This window comes from Nannospalax galili, unplaced genomic scaffold (assembly GCF_000622305.1).
Source record: "Nannospalax galili isolate Female #2095 unplaced genomic scaffold, S.galili_v1.0 scaffold18, whole genome shotgun sequence".
Taxonomy (NCBI): domain Eukaryota; kingdom Metazoa; phylum Chordata; class Mammalia; order Rodentia; family Spalacidae; genus Nannospalax; species Nannospalax galili.
In genome coordinates, this window is record NW_008346548.1 from 2,669,538 (window position 1) to 2,696,331 (window position 26,794).

Below are 26,794 nucleotides of genomic sequence, written 5' to 3' on the forward strand. Positions count from 1 at the left end.
TTAATTTCATCAAAAATAAATTATGAATTTTTTCTTTAAATTATCTATTATACTATTTTCTTGATGCTTTTAAAATGTTCTATGGGTCTCAGAAATGACGTTTTATAGTGCTTCAGTACTTCTATATAAAAGAAAAATATAATAATGATTTCTAGTTTAAAGTTTGCTTTTCTGTTAGTGTAGAAAAAGATAATCTTAATTTCTATGACTGGATAGTAGGAAGCACTTATATATTTATTTCACACATAGTCCCCTTAATTCTGGTTTTATAGAACCATAATGGGAAATAGAAAGTGTTGAAAATAGCAGATTAGCTGCCATGCTTGGCCCCCTCAGACACCTTGCATTATTATTGAAATCTTTGGGTTATTATCTATACCAAATCTTTTTGATAGTCATCTACCTCTGTTTTCTATTTAAAGGAAAACTTAGTCCTGTGACTTCAGAAAGGACAAGCCCCAAGGTCCCAAGTGTACTTCCCTTTTATCCCGTAATCTAAGTCATCTCACTCACCTCCTAAGGCCACATAGCTTTTGCTGTTCTCTGTTGCATGAAGTGGCCTTTATGCTTCAGAAAATTTAAAGGTCATTTTCCTTTCTTTGAAATCTCACTACATTTTGTTACTTACAGTGTCAGTTCCAGTAAAAGCAAACAGAGAGGTGAATTGTTATTTCGCTAGTGATAACCAGAGCTTTAGGAGTACCTCCAAGGGTTGTTTTCAACCTAAGGTCATAGTGCTAGGGTCCCAGGGTGAGCTCTCTTCTCAGTTAACTCCATAAAAATAGCCCAACAAGAGCAATGGCAATCCTGGTGAGAAATGAGTGTTGTGCCATAAGAAACTCTTGTACTATGGAAAATGCATGTTAAAAAAAAAAAAAAGAAGCACAAGAATCAAACAGAATGCAAAGTAGGATAGAGCTTTGTGGAGGTCCTGCCCTCTAAAACTGATTCTCAAATAGATGGCAGGAATCTAATGAGCACTAAGGATTCATAGTCAAGTTCCTTCTCAAAGAATTCATTAGATTTTTATGTAAAGTTAGACCTTTTGCAATAAAATGAAGGCAATAGGCATTATAAATTCATTTTTTTGTTATTTTGATCTTGCTTTTTCCTACTGTTGACAGTGTGATCTTGTAAAAATTGTATCTTTTCTAAAGCCACGAAATATATTTTTGCAACCCTATTAACCCTTCAATATTTTTGTGGACTTTCCCTCTGATTCATTGTTTTATAATCTTACTACAAATTTCCTTTCTGTGCCCATCTGTTCTCTCACAACAGGTAACCAGTCAAGTGTAGTGGATACTGATTTGATGGTGTCTACATGATATGAATCCTGATTGGCTAATTGTTCAGAAGCATGACTATCACGTGAATTGTGTTAAACCTATCTTAGTTACTTTTACTGCTACTGTGATAAAATATCCTAACAAAAGCAGTTTAAGGCAGGATTTGTTTTGGTTCCCAGTTGGACGGTGTAGTCCGTTATGATGGGGAAGTGAAGGCAGTAGGAGTTGGAGGCAGCTGGTCACACTGTCCCAACAGTTAGGAAGGAGCTACTGATGAATGCTGGTACTTAGCTAGGTTTTTCCTTTGTATTTAGTTCAGACCCCAAAGAATGTTCTTGTATACTTTTAGGATTGATCTTCCCACCTCAATTAACAATTATCCCTCACCTGTATGTCCTGAGGCTAGCTTAATCTGAATAATCCTTCAGATGTGTACCTGGCACCTTATTTCTTAGGTGACCCCAGATTCTATCAGGTTCACAATCAACATTAATCACCATAGTAATTGTTGTGTTCTGTTGCAGAACTGACTTTTGAGAATCTAACTAAATAATACCATCAATAAACGAAACCAATTTTGTACATCAGAATTCAAAGAAACCCTTTTTCTTCCAACTTCCAAGGCATAACTCCATCTATGAAAAGTACATTATTCTTTTGATGGTACCTTTCTTTGAATGGTCTCACAGGGAAACCTTTGCACAGATATTGGAAGAAGCTCAATTTATATATTGCTAGGTATGTACCAGTATTGAAGGCAGAGACACTGACAAAGAGAAAGTGTGAATTGCAAGTCCAGTGTACACCCATTTTAATCACTTTCGTGCTATGGTCAAACAATTTTTCATTAGAAGAGAAAGTCAATTTGTAGAATCAATGTCTCCATATTTAATCTTCTTGAAGGAAGGAGAAACCGTAAAGAAGGAAACATTTATGGGTATAAAGTCAGGAAGGCAAGGCAGGAAATATAAATGACATGACTCCTGATCAAGAGATATGCTTGCTAAGCTCTCACTTCCTAGTTTAGCAACTGTGCTTCAAAATCATCTGGATGTTTGTTATTAGTCCATATTGATTTTGAACTTCATCTCATAAGACAGGGATTATTTACTTAAATACTTACTCATTTATCTTAAATAAAAAGTGGGAAATCATCCAAATGTCTATGCTTTTTCTGGTAAAGTAGCAACACCACAGTCAGAAGTGAGATCTGGGGGCTGGAGAGATGGCTCAGCAGGAAAGAACACTGACTGTGGGTTCCTATCCCAGCACCCACACTGCAGTTAACAACTGTCCATAACTCCAGTTCCAGGGGATCCAACAGCCTCTCTGTCCTCCACAGGCATGGCATGACATGGGTGCATTTACCTACACGTAGGCAATACACGCATACACATAAAATAAAAATAATAAAATTTTAAAAAAAGAAGTGAGATCTACAGGTTCAATGCCTATTTCCATCCCCACTCCAACTGCTTTCTGTGCCTCTTCCTGTTTCTTCCTTCTTTTGCTTGTGATTCTCTGTCTCTGAGTTCTTTCCTCCTCCAAGTTCTCAGCTCTCCCTCCCTCTAGCCTCTTCAATTACTAGCCTACTGATTGTATTTTGTCTTGCTCTCTTTTTATCTTTTGCACTGTCTCAGCCAGGGCTTTTTAAGATACCAGGAATCTTTTATTTTTAACCGCTTACTCCTTTTCTGTTTATCTGCCTGTCACTGTCTGTGCTCGCCTCAGCTTCCTCCCTTGGGCACATCATTATCTTTTTTCTCTGTCTTAACCAATCATTGTCCAGAGACTTTTTTTTTTAAATCCAGTCTAAGGCAAAGTATGAATAGCTTGCCTGAGAGGTCAGTTGAGATTCTGTATAGAAGAGATGCTATGCAAGAACCCAATTTTCCTCTATTCTACTCCTTCCTTGCTGCTTCTACCAATATCGAAATGCAATTTTAAAATTCCAAATTAAAACTTGTTTTTTTCAGACCCAAAGGAAAAAAATGTAGTGGTTCCTTCAGATCACTGTTGGAAAACTTCAACATCTATGTGGCAGTTAGCAGTATCAATGAAAAAAATTAATGACTAAGTTGTGATACACATTTTAGTTTTAGGTTTTCAGCCCTGAAATATAAAGATTTCTGTTAATCGGGGCTGGAGAGATGTGTTGGTGGTTAAGAGCACTGGCTGCTCTTGCAGAGGATCCAGGTTCCATTTCCAGCACCCACATGGAGGTTGATAACCATCTGTAACACCAGTTTTAGGAGATCTGATGCCCTCTTCTGACCTCTGCAGGCATTGCAAGACATGGGCTCACATGCATGAAGACAATACACTCATACACATAAAAAGGAACAGTTTCCAGGAGAAAGAATTTGTAACCTGTAGTCAGAGCAAGAGACATGGGGCAAAAGGAACAGTAGAAAGGCAGCATTTGGCAACGACATCAAATTATTAAGTCAGGTATAGCATCTCACATTTGGGGCATGTAGGAATAAGGCACATAGGCAAAAATGTGACTCTAGACACAAGGACAAATCCAGAGCATACGTGTGGGTACCAGGGCAGTGATGTTAAGACAGGCAGTGGGAAACTATGGATGGTGTTTAAATGAAAATGACAGATCGGAGGCTGTGCTATAGAACAATCATTTGACAACAGTGTGGAAAATAAACTGGTGGACTGTCAAACTGGAGGTAGGGAACCAACCTAGGAGGCTCTTGCAGTAGCCTACACAAAGCAGAAGAAATAAAAACATTAGAGATATTAAAACAGTTCAAGATGTATTTAAATCACAAGCTTAGAGACATACCGTGTAGAAGGACAACTAAATGAGAGGAGTCAGTGATAAAACTGACACTTCCAGCTTTTGGAAAAGAGGTGCCAGTCGCAAAGAAAGAAAATTCAAGAGGAAAAAATGAGCATGGATGAGAAACACTTGTATAATTTTCTATGTAGTAAGTGCAAGTTTATTTGGAGAATTATAGATGAAGTACATGGAGATTTCTTTGGTTTTTTTTTTTTGGTCTTTTTGAGACAGGGTCTCCCTGTAGCCCCAGCTTTTCTGGAACTCACTGTGTAGATCAGACTGGCCTTGAACTCACAGAAATCCACCTGCCTCTGCCTCCCAAGCGCTGGGATTAAAGGCGTGTGCCACCATGCCCGGCTTGGAGATTTCTTTATTAAAGGTAGATTATGGGCTTCAAACAGGGCATAAATCTGAGCTACATATTTGTTTAAATGAGATGATCCACGGGGGGATAGCTACATAGCTACAGTATGAAACATCAGTTACTTTTGCAAAAGGTCTCCCTGTAGCCAAAGCTGGCCCAGAGCTTGCTGTATAGACCAGGCTGACCTCAATCTCATAGAGATCCAACTGTCTCTGCCTCCTGAGTGCTGGATCTAAAGGCATGGATCACCACACCTGCCTTCTTTTGTGTATTTTGTGACAGTTAAACATTAAGTATCTACAGTAGGTGCAAGGATATTAGGGAATTAAGTTATGTGGGCACAGCTAAGAGCAGGAAAGATCCTTAAGAATGCTTTCATGTCTTCACTTATGCACTTAAGAAATAGTTTTATATGATTGCCACTAGGAATTCAGTACATTATGAAGACTGGTATAACACTTGTGGTAATGGAAAGTAATTTCTAGTGTCACTCCACTGAGGAGTAAACACTGAATTGCCGGGGGGACAGGATTCATGGCAACGTGCTACGTGGAAGAATACACACATTGCAGTGACAGCAACGACTGAATGGGTGACACGATGTTTCTGCACAGGTTTGGGGAGAAGGCATGAAACCTCAGTGAAGTAATCAGCTGTAGGAAGCACAAAGACACAAAAGTGCTTGGTATGGGAAAACCATACTGAGTGCAGTCTTTTATTAATGGAAAAATGGATAACTGGTGCATGATTATGTTTGGTAAAAGTTAAACCCGTGCATTCCAAATCTTTTATTTGCTGGAATTGGCTGCCTTTGGTAACCAGTTTCAAAGATGGATCCAGTGATCCTTACATTCTGATATGCATACTTTATAGCCATGCTGCATAAGGATTGTATGTGTGACCAACAGCATGTAAGAAATGATGACATGCATGTTTCAGGATGTGGTTATCAAAACATGGTGGTGGGTTCCATCTTGGATGCAGTCTTACTCCCTCATACCCTTATACCCTTTCACTCCTTTTTTGTTTGTTTAATATCCGCCCCCCTTTCCTCTCTAAGATCAGAGGACAACCTTGGGTATCAGTCTTTGCTTTCCACTTTTTAGGGTCTCGTGTTCACTGCTGCTTATGTGAGGATAGATAGCTGGTGAGCTCCTGGGTATTCTCCTGTCTCTGCCTCCCACCTTGATGTAGGGATTCTGGCGTAAGGCCTTTTAAAGTATCTGACTTCACGTGATCCTTGTGCATGTGCAGCATGTGCAGCAAACACTTTCTCCACTGAACCGTCTCCCTAGTCTTCCCTTTGCTTATTTTGGAAAACGGGGCCTGAGGAAGCATCGTTATGAGTGGCTCCATAGAAAGGCTCCTGTGAGGGAAGGCTGAAGACCCCGGCTAAGCTTCTAAAACTACAAAGGTGAACTTGGGAGTAGACTCCATGGCTCTAGTTAGTTCTGGGATGGTAGCCTCTGCTGTTCCACTGCAATGTCATGAAAACTCTGACAAAAACCACCCAGATAGACTGCTCCTGGATTTTCAGTCCACAGACACTGGGAGGTAATAAATGTATCTGGTTAAGCTGCTGACTTCTGAATCAATTTGTTACTCAGTAATATGCAAAAAAAAAAAGATAAGCAAAGGATATGACAGTGAAGTGTGCAAGGAAAAACGGAACAAAATAATGTCCAGAAATTTGGGGCTTTGATGGTTATAATAGCCAACTGCTTCTTCATTCCAAATGGTGAGAAATGGGATTTTAAAAGACTTAGAATGACAAAGAATCAATACAACCTGTTCATTAATTAAGGAACTCAGGAGAAAGATCATGTTATTGGTAAAGGCTTATGTAGGAAGCATTAAGTTGATTGGAAAGGGAATATAGTGTTCAGAAAATAAAAGATGTAAAACACTTGTAGAACAATTCCCAAAGGAACACTGAGTATAGTTAGTGGTACCTGTCCTGACTACAGGCAAATAGATCAGCTTACTGAAATGCTGAGGGAAATAAATCATCCAAAGTGGTGACCTCCAATTAAAATGCCAGGATGCTTTTGGGAAAATACAGTTTTGAATTTTTATGTAATTGAGAAATTATGTGAAAAACTTGTATTATGTGCATTTATAAGATTTATTTTTATTTATCTGTATGTGTGTGTCTGTGTGAGTGTATGCTGTGTATGGAGGTATCCATGGAGACCAGAAGAGGGTGCCAGTTCCCCTGGAGCTGGAGTTTCAGGTGGTTGTGAGCTACCAGAAGTGGCTGCTGGGAACCAAACTCAGGTCCTTCAGAAGAGCAAATACTTTTAACCACTGAGTCATCACTCTAGCTCCCCTCTCTACATATTTTATTTATCTATTTTTGTTTTATATGTATGAATGCTTTGCCTGTGATTTTTGTAGATAGATGATAGATAATTAGATAGATAGATAGATAGATAGGTGATAGATGATGATAGATAGATAGATAGATAGATAGATAGATGTATAGATAGATAGATGATAGGTAATCATGGATACCTGATGCCTGAGGAGACCAGAAGGCACCAGATACCCTGGACCTGGAGTTACAGATGGTTGTTAATCACCATGTAGATGCTGGAAACTGAACCCAGGTCCTCTGCAAGAGCAGCAAGAGCTCTTAACGCCTAAGTCATCTTTTCAGCCCTTCAATATCTTTAAAAAACTTGTTACATCATGATAAAAAGGTGAACTGAAGGATGCAGTCTCCAATAGGAGCATATTCCAAAATTCCCAGTTGAGATTCAAGAAAGGAAATGGTGGGTGAGTGTAAAGCCCCAATCCCCAGAGGGCAGACTGAAGAGCACACTGAGAAAAGTGGGAAAGAGCACAAAACCAGAGGCTGACACAATCATCTTTTACAATGCGCAGTGTAGTTTTGGAATTGCTTTGGACCAAGAACCAACATGTATTTCCCATTCATCCCACTGCCCAGTGAAAGAGTCAACTTAATAATCCCATCTATATTCTATTAGTGATTAGGTATGTATGGGACGAGAGAAAGAAGCTAGATAATTCATCCTTATGCTTCCTTAGTTGTTGATCCACAAGGAATTACGATTGGCCTTCATGGTAAAAACTGTACATTGTAGGTATGGTTATGGAATTGGAAGTACATGCAGTTATGTTTCTTTCTTTGGGGAAAATGTGATATTTCATATTGAAAAAAGGTGTATGGTTCTCTGGAGACCATCGGAGTTACTTTAGAAGGGAAAGTGCTTTTCATTTCCAATGTATGAGTTCATATTTTTCATTTCAAATGTGTGTATGTTCACATTTCTGAGCTTCCTCTGCCATTTAGGTCTGGTCACAAGTTCTGGCCAATGTATTGTAGGAAATGGAGATATTCTTCCAGCCGAGGTGGTGATGAGCTTGTGCCTTTCCTACTCTTTCCTTTTTCCTTATCACAGTGTTTTTCGAGTCTTGAAGTTACAAGCTGGAGAAGGACAATATAAGTAAAACTGTAGTGTGATGGTGGCTGTATATTCATTCTGTTAAGCAATAACTGCTTAACATTGTATTAAGTGATGTTTATAGGAATTTCAAGGACTATGACTCATGATAAGTGAATCTGATGATACAAATTTCCTTTCATTTTCTTCTTTACCTTGTACAAGAACAGCAGAAGCATCAAAGCATCCACTAAATTAATAACATCCGAAAGTTTAGAAGGGGTTGGGGATTTAGTTCAGTGTAGAGAGTTCTCCTAGCAAGGTCAAGGTGTTGTTTTCACACCCCAGCCAAAAAAAAAATTAGAAACAAAACAAAAAATTACAAAAAGATGGCGGGCTAAAGGTTAGGAAACATCAGACCGTATATAGCTTTATATTATTTCACTAATGCAATATTTTTCTTGAGTAAGTTCTAAATTAGTATATCTGCTCTTCCATGACTGTGAGCCAGGACTCATTTTATCTATGTACCGAGTTCTGCACCTCTCAAATAATATCTCTGATACAGGGCATTTAGACACATTATGCAACACAGAAAAAGGCATAAAGACAGAGCTTCTATTTAAACAATCACACGTTATGTTTTCTTCCCTATTATTACATATATAAATTCTTCAAACTGAAATTTTTCCAGGCATGCCAGAGCCTTCACTTTCCTTCTAGATTTTTCTGTACATAAGGTGGAGAAGAAAACATCAAGAATTATGTGTATGGCCCAACTCAAGTCAAATATGCATTTTCCCTCCGATCATTCTGTACTTGAATGACTCTCTACTTTGACAATGTCTTCTCTGTCCTTTTTCTTCTGTAGATAGGAGAACACTAACTACAAAGCGTTTAATTACAGTGAAACAAAAAAATCCTTTATTCTGTAATTTTAATGATAAAAATGTCAAGAGAAGCTGGAGAGATGACTCCTCAATTAAGAGCACTGGTTGGTCTTGTAGAGGATCCAGGTTCAGTTCCCAGCACCCATATGGTGGCTAACAACTATCTGTAACTCCAGTTCCAGGGGATCCAATGTCCTCTTCTGACCTCTGTGGGCATTGCACAACATGGGTGCTCTCACATAAATGCAGGCAATACATTCATACACATAAAATAAAATAAAACAATAAATAAAATATAAAAATCCCAAAATAACATCACATAAAATTTTTCACTAAAATAAGCCTGAAGTATTATGTAATTTGTCTTCCTCTGATGCACATATTCCACTGAAAATTATATAGTTAATTCTCCTTACATGATATTCATTTTGGTTAAATGTGCACAAAGATGATAGTGTTTTCCCTAGGTGGAACAAAATTAAAATTTCATCTTTCAAGGCAGGAAATGGAATGTCCCCAGGTTAGGATGTCTTCATAACAATTAATTGTAGACAGACACAGTAAGAACCCTTCAGACAGGGCATGATACTAAAATTAGAAAGCTGCAAAGTTAAATATATATTGATTTCTTTGTATAGCTTTCTGACTGCCATCATTTTTATTAGCAAAACAATACTTTTATTGATCTATTCCATTTTTAAAATATATTATTTTTCAAACATGTGTGCATATGTGTGTGGGTGGGGGTGTGCCCATGTTTGCAGGTGCTTGCAGTGTCCCAGAAAAGGGTATGGGTATGGAAAACACTGGAGCTGGAGTTGTAGGTGGTTTTGTGCCACTCAGTGTAGGTGCTGGGAAGTGGATTCAGGTCCTCTGCAAGTGTAGTATGCATTATTAATCACGGAGTTAACTCCCAACTCCATGGCCAATATATTCTAAATGATGCATTGGTAATGGATTTTGTAGTTGGTACAGAAATGTCCTTCATTATTTTCATCAGCATCATCTATTTTGTTCTCTTGTTATGTTGTCATTATAGTCTTAAAGATGTATTTGAAACCAATTAAAACTCTTTGATTCATAAGAATGGTTTAACTCCCTTTGTTTTTCTGTTTTCTTTCTCTCCAACCAATCTGTAGCTGTTCTCTAAATGAAGAGCACAGCAATATCAAATACTCATACTTTATTTCTTAAAGGGCATTCAATTTTCACACTAAACGAGTTGTTGAAGGTTGAAAGTGTAATTCAAGTTCTGGAGTAAATAATAGGTGAAAGAAATTCATAAGGAGAGAGAAAAAAGGAAAGGGGGATGGGAAGTGAGGAGCTTGTGTTCTGTGCACAATGCAGAGATAGTAAATACTAAGTACATTTCTGGTAATTTTCTCTTTCAATGAAACCTTAATCACAACTGTTTTATGTATCCTCTCATGCCACACTCTTAGAAGATAAACTTTTCTAAGTACATATGGGTAATTAGATATATATTAGAATTAAATAGTACCTTAGTTTGTACTAATGACAAAGTTTGTACAACAGATGAAGTTCAGTAGTGGATAATATATTAATATTACGTGACTGTTAACTTTCAATAGAATGAAGAGGGTTTCACTGAATTCTTTGTCAATTTACAATAATTGAAAAGTGTTCTATCAAGAAACTGAATGCATATGATCTGTCTCCTCTATCTTGCTGAAGGAAAAGATAAGGTGTAACTGTTGGCTAGACTTTCTTGGTGCAGCCTGGTACAACTTTATTGTTAGCAAGTCAAGCATATTTTATAAAGTCTTCCAGAGTATATCTCTATGAAGAAATCATTGTCCTTTTGGCAATGAACTTAATCTCCAGACTTACTTTCTTCAGTTCTTAGATGAAGAATAGGCTGGATAGGAAGAGCATATTTGAGTCTGTCTTTTCAATCATCACCTTTAGTTGTGATAAGTGAATCAAAGGAGTACACTCAGGCTGGTGACTTCATATAGAGTGAATTAGAGTGATTCAAAATGGACCCACAATCCTGATAGTGCCATCTGGCACTTAGAAAATAATCAAACAGAACATCCCTTGAGAAGGGAGGGCTGCAATGTAAATGGAGAGTAGTTGTTGGACTGGCTGCTGTTTAAGATGAGAGTTAGGATCTAGACACCCTTCTGAAGTATGATCAGATGATGTACATACAAGATTCAGATGATGATCAAGAGAATCTGGGGCTCCACTGGTTTCTACGGAACATTCCCACATTGATTCTTCCTTGAAATGCAATCCAGTCAGTAAGATAGAAATCTCCCTGTACTTGAGTCTTATTTGTCATAATTATTCATCTTTAGGGTTTCATAACGACCAATTTAATCACTGTGCTGCTTAGAGGGCTATAACAGCCAATCATTATAATAGGTTTGGTATTTGGTAGGAACCATTTAAGGCCCAAGAGCTCTTATCCTGAGCCTCTTGATGCTACTTCAGCTTGACAGGCAGCTTCTGATTAGCACAGGTCGCAAAACCTTTGGTAAAATGCTCATTTCTTTAAAATAAACTCTGTGACCTAGTAGCAGGCATCTTCGTTTGCACACAAGGTCAACATGTGAGAGGAGGTTTGTTTTGTTTTGTTTTTAATGCTTATCCTTTCCGTAGTTATCATTGTAACAGTCTGAATACAGCAATCTGCTTCTACTTCCTCAGGAATTCCAAGTGTAGCTGGGTTTTAACTGATTGCTGATAATGCAGGAGAACCTCCAAAATGAGCTCCACTGAGTGATTCTGGGAAACTTTCCAGCTGTGCTGACCTAAAATGCCATTTTTCTATCATCAAATGTATTGCCAATAATTTGTCACCCCAACATTATAAGGAACAATACAAAAATCTTAGAGCATTAGTTTCCAAATTTTAGTGGACAGAAGGCTCACAGGAAGAATATGCTTTTAAATGTAGATTTTGGGTCTTATCCTCAAAAGCTCTTATTTATTGTATCTTGGGAGAGGCCTAGGAAATGGCATTTAACAAGTTTCCCAGTGATTTTGCCAGAAGTAGCTCTGGATCACATTTTGAGAAGCACTGTATAGGGAAATTACTGGTAGCTTGATGACTGTTCATAAAAACATCCCAGTAGTCTATCTAAATGCATTGATAAATGATTTTTTATTTCTTTTTTTCTGCCTATGCCTCTATTTCCTCTAAATAATCACTTTAAAAAGGCATTTTGTTAATAAATATTAGAGTACATTTCAATAATTTTCAATAATGAAAACTGTAGAACTTTTGTGTTTGAATAGCATAATTTTAACAATGAACAGAGTTTAGATTTTGGAATACTTTGTCAGGGTCATAGCTCACAGTACAGTAGTCTGAGCCAGAGATGTGGGCTCAAGTACCATAGACAATGCTTACTAACACATGCTATAAAATCTTTAGTAAAATGCTCTATTTCTTTTAAATAAACTTTGCGAACTAATAGTAGGCATTGATTATATGCAATGTTACCAGGTAAGAAAATTTTTTTCCAAAATTACTATATTTCAGTCATTAACCCTCTAATACAGCATCTTCCTCTGTAAAATAGGATTAGTAAGATATATCCTATAATTGACCATATAAGTTAGTCACTGTATATTATACATACATGTGTGCACATGTATATACACATATATAGCTTAGCATAGTACCTGACCCAGGTTAGGCAAGATTATATCTTTATTATTAATTATCAGAGGGCTAGAAAAATACTAATTATATATGCATATACATATGTCATATGTATGAAAAAGAACATGTAGCTTCTACGCACTGTCCCAGTCTTCCTTACTGGTAAGAGTGAACTAATAGAAGGAGGAGTGCCATTTGGAGACAGGTAGGCTGTCACTCTTCGAGCAGCAGCATGGGGCTGCACTGTGGAAGGCTAAATGCGCTAAGCCTGGTTTATGCACAGCAACACTGATGCAAGTTCAGACGCAGGGGGAACCAGTGCCAGGCCCCAGGGGATGGCAGATGATTTGGAACTGCCTGCTTTGCCTTACCCGTGTTTGTTCTTGCACATGTTACTTAATTTTTCCTCTCAGAAATATCCCTGTATGTTGTTCTGAAAGGTTCTCAGGTAGATAACACAGCTGCAGAATTGTTTTGTTTCTGGTGTAGTTTGAGAGGAAAATGTGTACTACACAAGATTTTGTTATATATATATTTGCAAATTATTTTAGTTGAAGGATACTATTTTCTTTTATCTCAGAGTAGATGTCACTAGTCCTCAGTTCCAGATCTTCCCTAGACTTAGCCTTGTGTGACACAGAGCGACACAAATCAAGATTATGGCTTAAGACTGCATTTAAAATGGCAAGTACAGTTAAGAGTATAGTAAGAGAGAAGGTAAGGGTGATGTGTACAGATTCCCACCCCAGCAGCCCCCAACAATATCAGATGCCCACCACAACAGCCCCTCATAAGATCAGATCCCTACCACAGCAGTCCCTGACAAGGTTAGATCAAAAGTTTCTCATGTGGCACTGTTTTCTTTGTTTGTTGTCTGAAGACACATGTTAGGGTTCCTACGACCCAGCAAAATGACCAAAGACACCCTCCCTCCTCTGTAGAATTTAAGTCAGCATGCAAAATTTATGATACCATTGACTGGATTTCATTATTTGAAATTTCACAGCAATATTTTCTCATAAAATACAATTATACAGAAAAATATGGTTAACAATCTTTTAGGAATAGATTTATTTTGCATTCTGATTTTGTGATTATTTTCTTCCCTTGTATAAACAAATAGTTAATGGTGACATAGTTCATAGAGATAGAATAGGTTGAAGAAAAACAACAACAACAGCAACAAAAAAAATATATATATATGCATATATATATACACACACATATATATATGGCCTGGAACTCACTAGGCTGTCCTTGATCTCACAGAGACACACCTGCATCTTCTTGAGTGCTGGAATTAAAGGCGTGCTCCAACACCCAGCAACAAAACTATCTTGATATGGATTACTAAGAAGTTGCCTTAAATGATGCCCCACTTATGTATCTGCTGCTGTGATTAAAGTTGTCTCCAAAGCTGTGGCCTCCCTCAGGCTCTGGTTCTCTGCCCCTTCCTTCAGGACACTGAGGGCTTCTAGGAGCCCTCTTTTCTGCCTTTTTACTCTTTATATATGGCTGATTCTGGATGTATGGACTGTGGCAATTCCCTTTCCTATCGTTAAAGGTTGGTGCTGCTCACAGATATCTCTGTGTGCCTCAATGTTTTACTCTTCAAGCTAAGCACAATTTTATATTTTCTCTATATACTATAAGTACTTATTAGTATTATTTGTAAGTTATATGACTATAAAGTATAATGAGTATTGGGACAAAATGATAAACATGTAGAAAAAATAGTAAAGAACAATTCCCCTAGATTTTTCCAGTGATAACTGGACTATTGAAAGAATTCTGTGCTCAGCCCCAGTGTAAAATGCATGCAGCACATCCTCCTGGCTGGCTTGAAAATGTTAGAAAAATTAAGTTTTTATTTTCCATTCCTACTAATGTGTTATCTGTACTCTTGTAATTCCCTCCCTCCCCAGAGATTTAGTGAATCTGAGATAAAGAATTTAATGTTTCATAAAGGAATCAGAATTTCTATCTCAATTTTTGGACATCATCTGAGCCAAGTTAAGATAATTTTAGCATTCAATGATTATGTAAACAAAGTCACATATTTCTCCTTTAAAATTTTTTCAGAAACTTTTCTGAGTCATGACAGTTCATGGTAATTTGATTTTTTATTTTCATGATTATTTCCTTTGTGTTCTTAAAGGAACTCATTTTATTTCTTATAGATATGAGCATAACTTCTTGCCCTCTTTCTTGAAAAATGTAAGAGTTGCGGTATGGTATGTTTTTCTTAAAAAAACTAGGTGAAAAAATAAGATATCTGTATAAAATGCAAAATAATCATGTTATTCCAATATCTTTATAGACCTAATCTTTTCTCTTTTGGTATCCACAGGCAACATCTTTTTATCCTGAAAAATGAATTGAGGCGTGAAAGTTGATTTATCTCAGTAAACATATTACCCCTGGGAAACGTGGTGTTGTATATCATCAACATGCTCTTATGAAAATACGTAGAGCTGTCTTCCAGGTTTGAACTCTGTTTTGGGAGGACAAACATTAGTGGTTCAAGTCAAAGAGCTTCTGTACGGTAGAAGTCGGGCCAAAAGAAATTTAACCATTTTGTTCCCACTTGACTGAAGGTTGGTCTTTGGAATTGATCAGTGACTACTAGAATTGTAGCACTACAAAGTAAGGAGGGTGGCTTCCTGGATGTGAGATGTTATCTATTATCGATATCTCCTTTTCTCAACAGTGATACATTTGGTAAAAAAGGAATCAACTTCAGGAGAACCAGGATGGGATTTCTGGAGTCTACTGTCTGTTTATTTGTAAGGAATATAAAGATAACTATCAGCCTCCAATATGAAACTTTATTTGGCAACCCAACCCAGTGGGTGAACCACATCAGCCGTAAAATTATTTATTTATAAATCAACCAATATTTTTTTGCCCCTTTCATAACACTCACCTCACCCCAATATTTTCTTAGTTGTTGTTTGTAACTAGTATGTCTCATAACTGAATAATCATTGGAGTGGCCATTTTAGTCAGTGACAGGTGGACTTGTTACAGCATGGAGTAAATCATTAGGAGAATGTCTTGGGATATTGGTAGATAAGAAAAACGATCCCACTGTAGAGTCATTAACATAAAGTCCTCCATTTGAGAAGTACGTATCACACTAGAAGTGAAAAAGAAATGTGGCTAGAGGCAACCCCTGTTTCCTTTCCTTCAGATGTTCTGAAATGAATTTCTGACAATTTCAGTAATTATCTTTGCATTCTTCATAGGTTGAGACTGGGTTGATGATAGGGGCTTACCTTTGAAGATGCTGTGGTGATAACTTCCTAGACAATGGCTTCCTCACCATCCCTCTTGAGTGGATGTGCCAAGTTTGATAAGTGTGTAACTGTGAGTGTGGATGCCTGGACATGCCATGTTTTCAGAACCAAGTGAGAACTAAGTTTTAGTAAACCATCCCTAGAAGCCTCCTTATAGTGCATTCCTATCATCTTGGCTCTTACTGGTTCAAGATTGTAACTTTCCCCCATATAGAATTTATTAAGGGACTTTACATAAAGTTCTTTTTAAAGATAAGGAAATACAACTGACTGTACTCAGAGACATGGATGCTTTGTGTGTGTACAATGCCACTGTTATTCCTTCACTAGCAGGTATTTAAGGATAACCTTGATCAATACCCCTGTGTCTCCAGAGTTTTGCTATACCTCACCCAAAGCTCCCTGTCCCTATCCATAGTGGACTCTGCTGCTCCCAGACATGTCTTTTCCTTTTTCTTAATCTAGTGCCTTTCCTCCTCCATAGCACCCAAGATCTAGTTTACTGCTTTGCTCATAAGAAGCTAGCCCAGGAGTTTTGCTGATGACCATGGTGCTATAGATTCTTAGTACCTTTTCTGACTAAGAAATATCAAGCTCTTTAGTTGTAGGGTTTATTATTTGTCTCTGGATATATGAATAAATGCCAGAGAAGATTCAGTATATTAACAACTTGGACTTTGATGATCAAACACCTGGACTTAATTAACTTACTATGATTACCACCTAACAAATTAAATTAATACTATAAAACAATTTTGAAATTAAAACAACATATTAGGAAAACCATTTTTTCAAAAGCAACAAGGACTCTGTGACCTGGATTATGGAAAAGTAGATACACAACTGATTGAAATGACACACATAAACAGTGCTAGTTAGGGACTGACGTTAAGGTGAGCCACCTGGAATAGGACATGACAATTAAATTTTCTTGTGTCAATCAGCTAGACCACCCACAATTATAAAAATACAGAGTATCAGTAATAATAATGACCACACATCAAATACCTGCAACAAGTTCAGACTTGTTAGATGGTAGAATAATATCTAAAAGACAAGTCCAACTTCAAAACTAAATATGCAGACAACTGCCCTCCCCCCCTTTTTTTTAATTTCAAGAGAGGTTCCCCAGAACATTGGTGGTATTTTCTTTTTTTGGTTTGTTATAAAAATAAGTTCATAATTCTTGACTTAGTATAAAACTTTAACAGTGAAATAAATCTACTCAGACTTGTGATAACAGGGATAAATGTAAAGTTTTTCCCTTACATTAAAGAAAAGATGTTAATTCAAGTTGGGAACTACTGCATGGTTTGTTAGTCTGAATATAAAATCAATCTAAAATTTTGATTGACTGTGATTTCATAGCTACTGGCATATGAGGACTGGCTACTATGGGGAAAAATTAAAATCCTCATGAAACTCATTATTTGAGGTTAAAATCATATAATTTTTGCTTATCATTTATTCATTTTTCATTTTATTACTGTTTGCTCAGGAAAGGTCATTTCCTCCCCTCCCCTCAGGCTTTCTTCAATTTTCCAGAAAAAGAGACCACATCTCTTCAATAACAAGATGAGGATGCACTGGGTCGTTGTCTTGGCCATGGTGTCCAACTTTTCAATATTGTGTCATGCTGTTCTCTACCAATATTAGCCTGCTTTCATAACTATCATTCTGCACAAAGGCTGGTGGGGTTGCAGTCAGGACATCCCAATGTCGAGACATTCCTACTCTTCCCTTTCTTTTCCCACAGAGATGAAATCAAATCAGGATTCTTGACCTTTCACCCAGTAGGGCATAAGAGAAACAGATGTGCTGGCAAGGACAGTGTAGAGCCTGGGAAGGAGCACATGACATACATACTCCTGAGATTCATAGGTGTTAACTCTGTGTTAGCCAGCCCAGTGGGATGTACACGCTAATGTGTATAGAAATCACAGGGAAACTATGTTAAAACACAGACTCCTAGAGATTTTGTTTCAGTAACTCTGGAGTGATGCTAAAATTTCTACATTTAAAAATGTACAGTCCAGTGGGTTCAGTTTGATAATTATTCAACACAATCTGAGCAGTGAATACATCATGGTCCCCCTTCTACAATACAGTAGTGTCACTAAGGGTTCAGCAGTAATAAGGTAGACAAACTATACTCCATTATGGGATTCTTGGACTTATATTCTTTTGTGAGGCTACAGGTAAAACCACCATAAATTAGCAAACAATAAACTTCCAAATACTGACAGTATGGAAGGACATAAAACAACACAGTGGGAAAGAAGTGCTGGGGACTTAGCAAAGGTGATCATGGATAGCTCTCTTTAGGACATTTGAGCTGAGGCATTAATGATGAAAAGGAGACATGTACGTATGTGAAGGGGGGGATGTGTTTATGTGGTGGGCTGAGGCACTTGAAGCACATAGCACAGGAGGGAAAAAGGATGAAACAAGAGACAGGCAGGACTTTGTGATCTTGATCAATATAAAGGACAGAGCAGCTGGAGAAGGATCTCAACACTGGAACTATGGACATTTTGAATTATATACCTTTTGTACAGAGAGACATTCCTTAGCATTACAGGATTTCAACAGTATCCCTGGCCTCAACCCACTAGATATTGGGTGTATACTCCACTTATAATAGCCAAAAATATCTCCACTGTTGGATAATGCTCCTTTGAAGGAAATATCATCTTTAGTTGAGAAAGCACTCAGTTGGAGCAAAGAGAGAGAAGGAGAATGATGGAAGGAGGAGGAATAAAGGAGACAATGCCCAAGCTCCCTAGGCCCTTTATCATCCCCAGGGCTTTCCCATGAGATTTTGGAAGCCACTGCAGAGTATTCATTGGTACTGGAGAGTGCTGTGGCCTGTATTCAAAAGGAGAGCTCTGATGGCTGGGTAGGGAAGAAGATGTGGAAAATAGAGGTGGGATGTCTGTTGGTAGGGTACGGAAGAACTGTAGCCTAGAGTGTGAGGTAAACTAAATTTTAGCATAAGAATGGTTATGACAGTGGATTCAGCACATACAGTGGAAGGTTCCAGAAAGATTCATCCAGGAGATGATAAGTTGAGAGATAAGATTCTTGATGCTTGCCACTGAGAATGTGGCATGGACCAGCAGCATTGCCATCACCTGGGAGCTTAACTCTTCATCTCACATCCCCAAAGATACTGAATCCAAATCACCTGCATTTTGGTAAAATTTCCAGCTGACTTATATGTATAGGAAAGTTTAAGAAAAACAAGCCTAGATTGTTTTCTGTTTTACTTAGAAGGAACTAGATGCTTTGACAGGAAGAATGGTCTGTCACAAGTCTTACAGATAATCAGGGACAGAGTAAGAACTGGAACCCACTTTCTCTTATCCCCTGGCTCAGTATCTTCTCCAACAGACTGTTTGCAAAGATAACATGTATCTCCTGTTAAGAGTCCTTAATTAGAGAGCTAAGAATTGCAACTTTGTCCTTTAATTCTCACAGGATAAGAAAAGTCACCCTTCAGAAAATTAAAGATTGACATTCCTCCAGGGAAGTATGAAAGACCCATGGTATCAATTTAAAGCAAAAGCGCATTTAAAAACCAATTACCAAGCTGCGTGGCTGCCGCTCATAGGGCTGGCGTCTTTTCTTAGCTCAGTGTGTTAACATTGAAAATACAAAACAAATCCCTTCAAAAGGGATGCCAGGACTAGGGAGTGGGAAATGAGGATGAGGCCTTGAGATCATCCCCTGCTCAGAGGGCTATTCGGCTGCTTATTCAGTGACAGGAATCGTCCAGATCATAAACAGTAGGATTTGAAACTGAAAAAAATTAACGTTTTCCTTCCATTGTAAAGAGAGATCTTTGGAAACTCAGAGCCAGCCTGTGTCCTTTCCTTTCATCACCCTCGTGTCTGGCTGTCCCAGGCCTGCTGCTTTGTCATTTCCCAGGGTGTGTACCATTTATCAAATTCCCTTTGCCTTAAAACCTAAAGCACAAAACAGCCCCTTTGACAGCTCCTACAGTCAATATACTGCATTTATCCCAATATGAGGACCCCATCATATTGTTAATCAGAGGGGCTCATGTGAGGACCTGTTTGAGGAGAGGAGGAGAAACAAAGTGACGTAAAGTCACAAGGCTTTTGACAAGATGCCAACACGTTGCTTTCAACATCGGAAGTGCCAGGGGAGCCTGGCAGTCATTTCTTGAACCCCTTCTGCCAAAAGGTTTTCCCAATTTCCTGGCATTAGCAGGTATACAAAGGGCAGATAAACCATGCACTGTATAAGCACAGTGGTTGGCAGGCAGAGGGACTGCCATAGGCTCACACCAAAAAGAGGATGATGCTGAATGCCTGCTCAGGGCTGGCTGTGAAACTGTGCCTCTCAGCAGGGGACTGGCCCTGAAGCACACAGCTTCTGTCACTGCACAGCTGTCTTCTGCTATTAGCAGGTTCCTGACAGGAACATGTGGAGTTTTCCTGTGCTTATCCCTAGCAATGGGAACCAGTCACGGATGCATGAGGATGTGCTGTGGAGTGTGTGTGTATGTGGGGGAGGAGGGTATGTGTATAAAAGACGTGATGAATCTAAACTCACATATTTACACAGTCTAGATGGGAGAGAGCAGGATGTTAGTCACATTTCCCTCTAGTTAATAGGGACTTTGAATTCACTATTTTATGCCTCTGAACTTCAATTTAATTCTCCACCTGGTAAAAAGAGCAACAAACCTTGACTTCTTGAATTCTTGGTAAGCACCAGGTCCCATGCTAAGGCACATTGTAGAGATCATCTCACTATAACTTGATAGCTAGGAACTATTTTTAATGTTTTTTTTTTTCTTCATGAGGAAACTTAAGGAATATGGGGACTAAGAATATTCCCCCACATGCCCTGTCAGGCAGTATAGTGTGGTGATGTTGTCAGGATTCTGTCCCAGGCTTCAGGGCTCTGGAGTGGTTTGGTATCAGCACTGGGTGGATGGTTAACAACAGCAACATGTGGGAAAGCACATCGTAAGCTGAGGCTGAAGGCACTGTCGGTCACTGTTGTACAGAAAACTCATTTATTCTTTATATCTGGCTGCAGACCTGGTTCTTAACCTAGTTCTAATCAAAGAAGTCTAGTTAATTGTAACATGAGGATAAAAGAGAAAAAAAAAGATATCATTCCCTCCTTTAAGTAACTTGACTTCCAAATATTGGGAGAAAAGTAATATAATTTTTTGAAGGTTCATCATGTAGTGTTGAAGACACACTCAACAAACTGGTGCTGAAAAGAAGTGCTTGCTGAACCCTGTTTTAGTTGAGACCACTGGCGAGGGGTTCTCAGCTCAGTATTTCAAGAGTTTCCCTTAATGGAAACCAGGGGGCTTCCCTTTATCCATGAAATTTCAAGGCAAATACTGGAAGTAAATAAATCTCACTTCTGAGACAGTTACTCAGTTTCCCCACAGGTGTAATTTGACAGACATAGTGTAGGTAGTCTATCACCATAAATGATGGGTTATCTAGCATTTATCAGCTGGAAATATTACTAGTACTGGTACTTCTGACTGCAGTGGCACAATGATAACTGATGTTCCCAACAGTCGCCCGAGGCAAAGCCAGGTCCTGAGTGCTTCTTGAACCATGAAAAACAAAGGAAAAGAAAAAAAATAGAGGAAAGAAAGGAAGGCTTCTTTTGCTGTACTTTTCATTACACTTGCTCACAGTACAACGCTTTGAATATTACTCATCAGTAATAAAATATGCTGATGTCATTGATCAAGAACCTCAGTGCCCCATTATTTCCCATTATTTCCAAACATGCCCTACTTTTAAAATTATTTTAATTGAAATTTGTGAATTTCATACAATATATTTTTATCATATTTAAACCTCCTCTTCTGTGTGCCACTTACAGCCCCTGTCAGACATGCACTCTGTCACATATATTAAGGCCTATCAAGTCAAGTTTGTGTCCATCCACTGGAGCCTGGTTGGCCTCTCTAGCACCACACCCTTAAAGAAACTCTACTCTCTCTCTCCCAGCAGTTTTTGGTCATCAATAGTTCCTCAGCTAACGTTGAGGCTCCTTAACTACTTCACTACTTCTATGCTAGGGTTTTGTCTGGCTTGAGCCTGCCTGGATCTTGTGCATGCTGTTACAACTGCTGTGAGTTCATATGAGTAACTTCCCAGTTGTCTGAAAAATTCTGTTTCCTTGTTATCTACCATCTCTGGCTCTTACAATCTTTCTTCCCCTTCTTCCTCAATGGTCCCTAAGCCTTGGGCGGCAGAGGTTTGATATAGGTATCTTATTCAGGGATACGTACTCTACAGTCTCTTATTCTCTTTACTTTGGCCAGTTATGCAAGTCCTTCTTCACAAACATGCTCAGTAACCTTTAGTTACCTCTAAAAGCTCAAGCCCAAACTATGAACAAATTGAGGAGTCATTCCTTGTGTTAGTTTTTTGTTGCTGCTATACCTAAGTACCATAATGTAGTGGCCATGACATTAGCTTATTAGTGCCATAATATTTGCTTATTAGTTTATAATTCTAGTGGTTAAAATGTCCAAAAGAAGTCTCATTGGGCTAAAACCAACTCATCAGCAGAGCTCAGCTCCTTCTACAGGCTTTAGGGGAAGTTTCCTTGTCTTTTTTAACTTCCAAAAGGTATCTGCTGCCCTTGGCTTATAGCCCCAGCTCTCGTCTTCATGCTATCAGTGCAGTCTCCACAGCTCTTTGTCTTGTTCACTGGCAACTCTCCTTATCTCCTTCTTTGATTGGATCATCTTGCTTATGCCTCATATGGATCTTTGTGACTATGCTGGGCCTTATCCATACAATGTAGAATAATTTCTTCATGTAAACAATTTAGTTACACCTACAATATCTGTTTTCCATTTAAGAGTAAATATTCACAGGTCCTAGGAATTAGACTGTAGACACCTCTGGGGAGCCCCCTGTATTGTCTACTACATTTATCTCAGCAACAACTTTTTTAGCACAGTATGTTCCATCTCTTTCTTTGACTTTGCTTATTTTGAAACAACACCCCCTTTTTATAGATGGTGGAAAGGGTGATACTGAAACATAAATTATGGAACTCCATGAAGTCAAGTTAATCAAATCATGTGAAGCCTTGAGTTCATCAGATTCTTGCCTTGCTCCTGTTCAGTGGCAGCAGAGAAGGGGCCCAGGACATGCATGTGGCTTGCTAACACTTATCTCTTAAGTGAGGAGTTGTTTGGATGTCTGTCTTTCAGAGGTTTGACTTAAAGATGAGAAGAATGTGGTCTAAAAGGATGAAAGAGCAGCGAATGAGGGACATACTCTGGTGCCAGACACTAGAGAACTCAAGAAAAGGTCAGGCAGGAGCAACGAGACAGAAGGCCAGGCTGAACAAAATGCTGAAGACCATCTGACAGGTCTCTGAATGTGCTGATGTGACCACCATCCCCGATATACCAGGCTCCTTTATACCCCACTGCACACTGTAAGAGAAGTTTGGGAACAAGAATGAGAGAAAGGCATGACTATGGTTAGAGAGCCTACCCAAGTGGTATAGGTTACAGCTGTGAGGAAGAAATGTCTAGACAGGAAGAAAGTACCTTCAGGCTGAGCCAGGCTGTACTCTGTTTCTCAGCTATAGACAAATGTCCTCTCTGTCAACCTTTTGCTCTCAGCCCATGTTGTCAGTTTGTCCCTCAATTATGTTGAATTTTTTTCTTTTGTCACATATTTGGGGTCCACACATGCCTTTCTATTTGCAAAACTTAGGATTTAACTAGGACACACACCTCGAAGATAAGTATAAACAAGAGTTGAAGGGACAAGATCTATCAGTTACTGTGTCCATGTCTGGTTATGACAAAGACAAATTTCCTTATAACAAAAGCCCTGGGATAAAGGAACTATGTCATCATTAACTGTGTTTATTTTTAGTTCTTCTTACAGGCATGGTCACTTGTGGCTTAGTACCTTTTGCATACACACTGCACAGTTTTCTCTGGGGAATTTCAATGTACCACCCAAAATAAGAGTTATATTTATTCAGAATTTATCAGATCAGGTAAAATGGGATATACTTCATAAACACTATCTCTTTAATTCACATAGCAGTAATAAGAAAGTCCTATTATGATGCCAATGTGTAGGCTATTATTTGGCTGAAGGAAGTCACATAACAGTAGGCATACAGATACTAAATCATACAAGATTTTTTTTTCTTTTTTTGAGATAGGTTCTTACTTTTGTAAGCTCAAAGAATTGTATGAGACATAAAATGTCTTCCACAGATTATTCCATAATAAAGACTTGGCCAAAATATATTCTATTTCAATATAACATATTTGTAGCTAAACCGCTTTTCCAAAGTCATCTGGGTTTGTTCCACTCATCTTTTTACATTCTAACTTCCTACTATGCAAAGTAAATTATAGAATATTCAATTGTGGCCCTCAAAAGTTTATCCATGTCTTTAACCTTAGTACAATTTGATTGTTCCCTTATTTGGAAAGGGGGTCTTTCCTGAGGTAATTAACTAAGGATCTCTACATAGAATAAAAGAATAGAAGTACTTTAGATGCTCAGTTACAGAAATATAGAAGAGGAAGCCAAGGGAACATAGAGGCAGAGACTGGATTTAAGTCATCATAGGCTAAGGAAAGCCAGGAGCCACAAGAACCTGGAAGAGGCATGTAAGGATTCTCCCTTAAGACCTTGGAGCATGGTCCTACCTTCTACTTGACCATGGAATTCTGGACTCCAGAATATTGGGAGAAAACATTCTTCTACCATTTTAAGCCAGTGAGCCTGCAATAATTTTTTGTGCAAGTTCTGAAAATCAAATAGAAATATGTTATTCTGATGGAACAAGCATCAAAATAGTTCAACAAACATTGCTAAGGAAACTATATGATTGATCACTACAATTAGGTCTCAAGGATACAGTTTTGTACTTTGGTTTCTTACTGATCCAAACTGAAAATCATAAGGTATTACAGTATTTATTATAATAAATGAAAACTCTAATTGGCATTCAAGGTTTCAATATAATGTGTAATGTGGTGTTTCTCTTCAACTCAGGTATGGAACGAAAACTCGGAGTCTTTGCTTTCTGGGTGAAAAATTGGACCAAAGCCAGAAAATACTCTATCAAAATGGAATATTGATCTTCACAGTGATAGAAGAAACACATTTTCATTAAAAGTTAGTAAAAAAAGTATCAAGTCCATGTATAATCTAAGCAAATGCATATGTATATTTATAAATCTGTCTTTATATAATTTATTGCATATTTGTTTTTTTTTATTTTTCTTCAGTTTTGAGACAGGGTCTCACTATGTTGCCCTGGTTGACTTGGAACTTGCTGTAGGCTAGACTAGGCTCGAATTCACAGAGATTCACCCCTCTGCTTCCTGAGTACTGGAATTAAAGGTGTGTACCATGCCTGGCTGTACATTTGCTTCTTATGGAAGATCAACAAGGATACAAATGCACCCAGAGCCCCTACTGGGCTCTGAAGGTTTTACTCTGTCCATCATCAACCCAGGGATTGCCCTTTAGATTTCTTTCTGGTCCTGATATGTGATTCATAACTGGTTGTTTATAGGCCTCTGAGCTTGGATTAGGACAAGGTAATAAAGTTTCAAGCAATCACTCTGGGGTAGTTGACTTGTAGCTCCTGCAGGAATGAGGCATTATGGAAGCACAATACATTGGATGCAACTGGAATGTTATGTCATTCCATCTTGTTAAAAGTAGTTGGCAGGAGTGCAGTTGTTTGAGTGGTAGAAACAATAGTAATAATAGTAGCAATGTTTCAGTGGTAGTAGGTCCTATTGAAGGAAGACCAGAATGATCATTTTGACTTGTCTGAATCTCATAGAGGTCTGTTACAGAAGAATGAAATCCCTCCAAAAGGGAAGTATTTCCTTAAAGTGTATCATATTGCAAATCTTTTTGAATTAAGAATGGTATCATTGTAGACAGATGAGGTTAAAAATGGATTTTCTGGATCTGCTAAAGTGCTTCTTTCCTTTATCCCAATGAAGACTAGGTCAAAATGAGATGTGGTACTTACAGGGTGGCCATGGTAGCAGCCTTTTATCACACTCCCCATCCCCCATCACCAGTCACCCACTCTTTCACAGCATGCTAGAATAAGATGATGAACATCCCTGCTGCCAGGCATTTCCTTGGCAGAAATGTCTTGCCAGACCTCTGATTAGGAGCAGAGTACAATGAAGATTCACATTCATTCTCAAAGGCTTTGCAACCTTGCACACTAGCGCAGCAGAGCCCCCATCCACTGTGACACACAACAGCTGAGTCAGCCTGCTGTGGAGAGCTTAGATTGCTTAAATGCTCTGGGGGGAATTATCTCCTCTAGCAGTAATCAGTGAGAGCACTGCCAAGTAGGGAAACTTATAGCTATTCACACATGCAAAAAAATTTTTTTTTTTCCTTTTGGTCCTTGCCTTAATGCGTTGCAAGAATAACTCAATGTGCTTTGGGTTCTTTGGAATTATAGGGAAGTCATTCCCGATCAGCCCTACTGATAGGATATTTGGACTTTGAGAAAGCCACAAGCAACAAGGTGGTGATTCCCTTCCATTTGGACTGATTGCATATTCTGAGTTTAAGATAAGATTTAGCACCAGAATCTATTCAGTTGCAAGGAAACATGGGAACAGGGCCATTGAGAATTTGTAACCCCAGAGCTCAAAGAACATCACACAAGTCAGAAGTTAAGGTGGTCACCACAAGAGCAGATATATTATCTGCAATGGATTGAACATTGTTCCCACTAATTCTATGTATTGAATCCTTAACTGCAAGTGGAATAGAATTAAGAAGTGGGAATTTTCAGCTAATTATATTTAGATGAGACCATGAGAGTGAAGCTCTTGTGGCGGCATCAGTGCCCTTTAAAGAAGAGATATCACAGACTTTGTTTACTGTCTCCCAAAATATAAAATAATAGCCATGAGGCCTGGCAGTCATCCACAAATGAGGAAGATGACTCTTATCAGCACCCAACCATGCTGGCAACTGAGCATGGATTTCTAGAGTCCAGAACTGCAAAAAAAATGAACATCTGTTTAAGCCCCCAGATTATAGATTATATATACATTG

The 26,794-nt window shown here is 38.4% G+C and overlaps 1 protein-coding gene across 4 annotated transcripts in view; it reads right to left on the bottom strand.

Moving 5' to 3' along the window:
- Window positions 1-26,794, bottom strand: part of Lsamp (limbic system associated membrane protein) — a 688,907-nt gene that overhangs the window by 205,671 nt on the left and 456,442 nt on the right. The window lies entirely within an intron of this gene.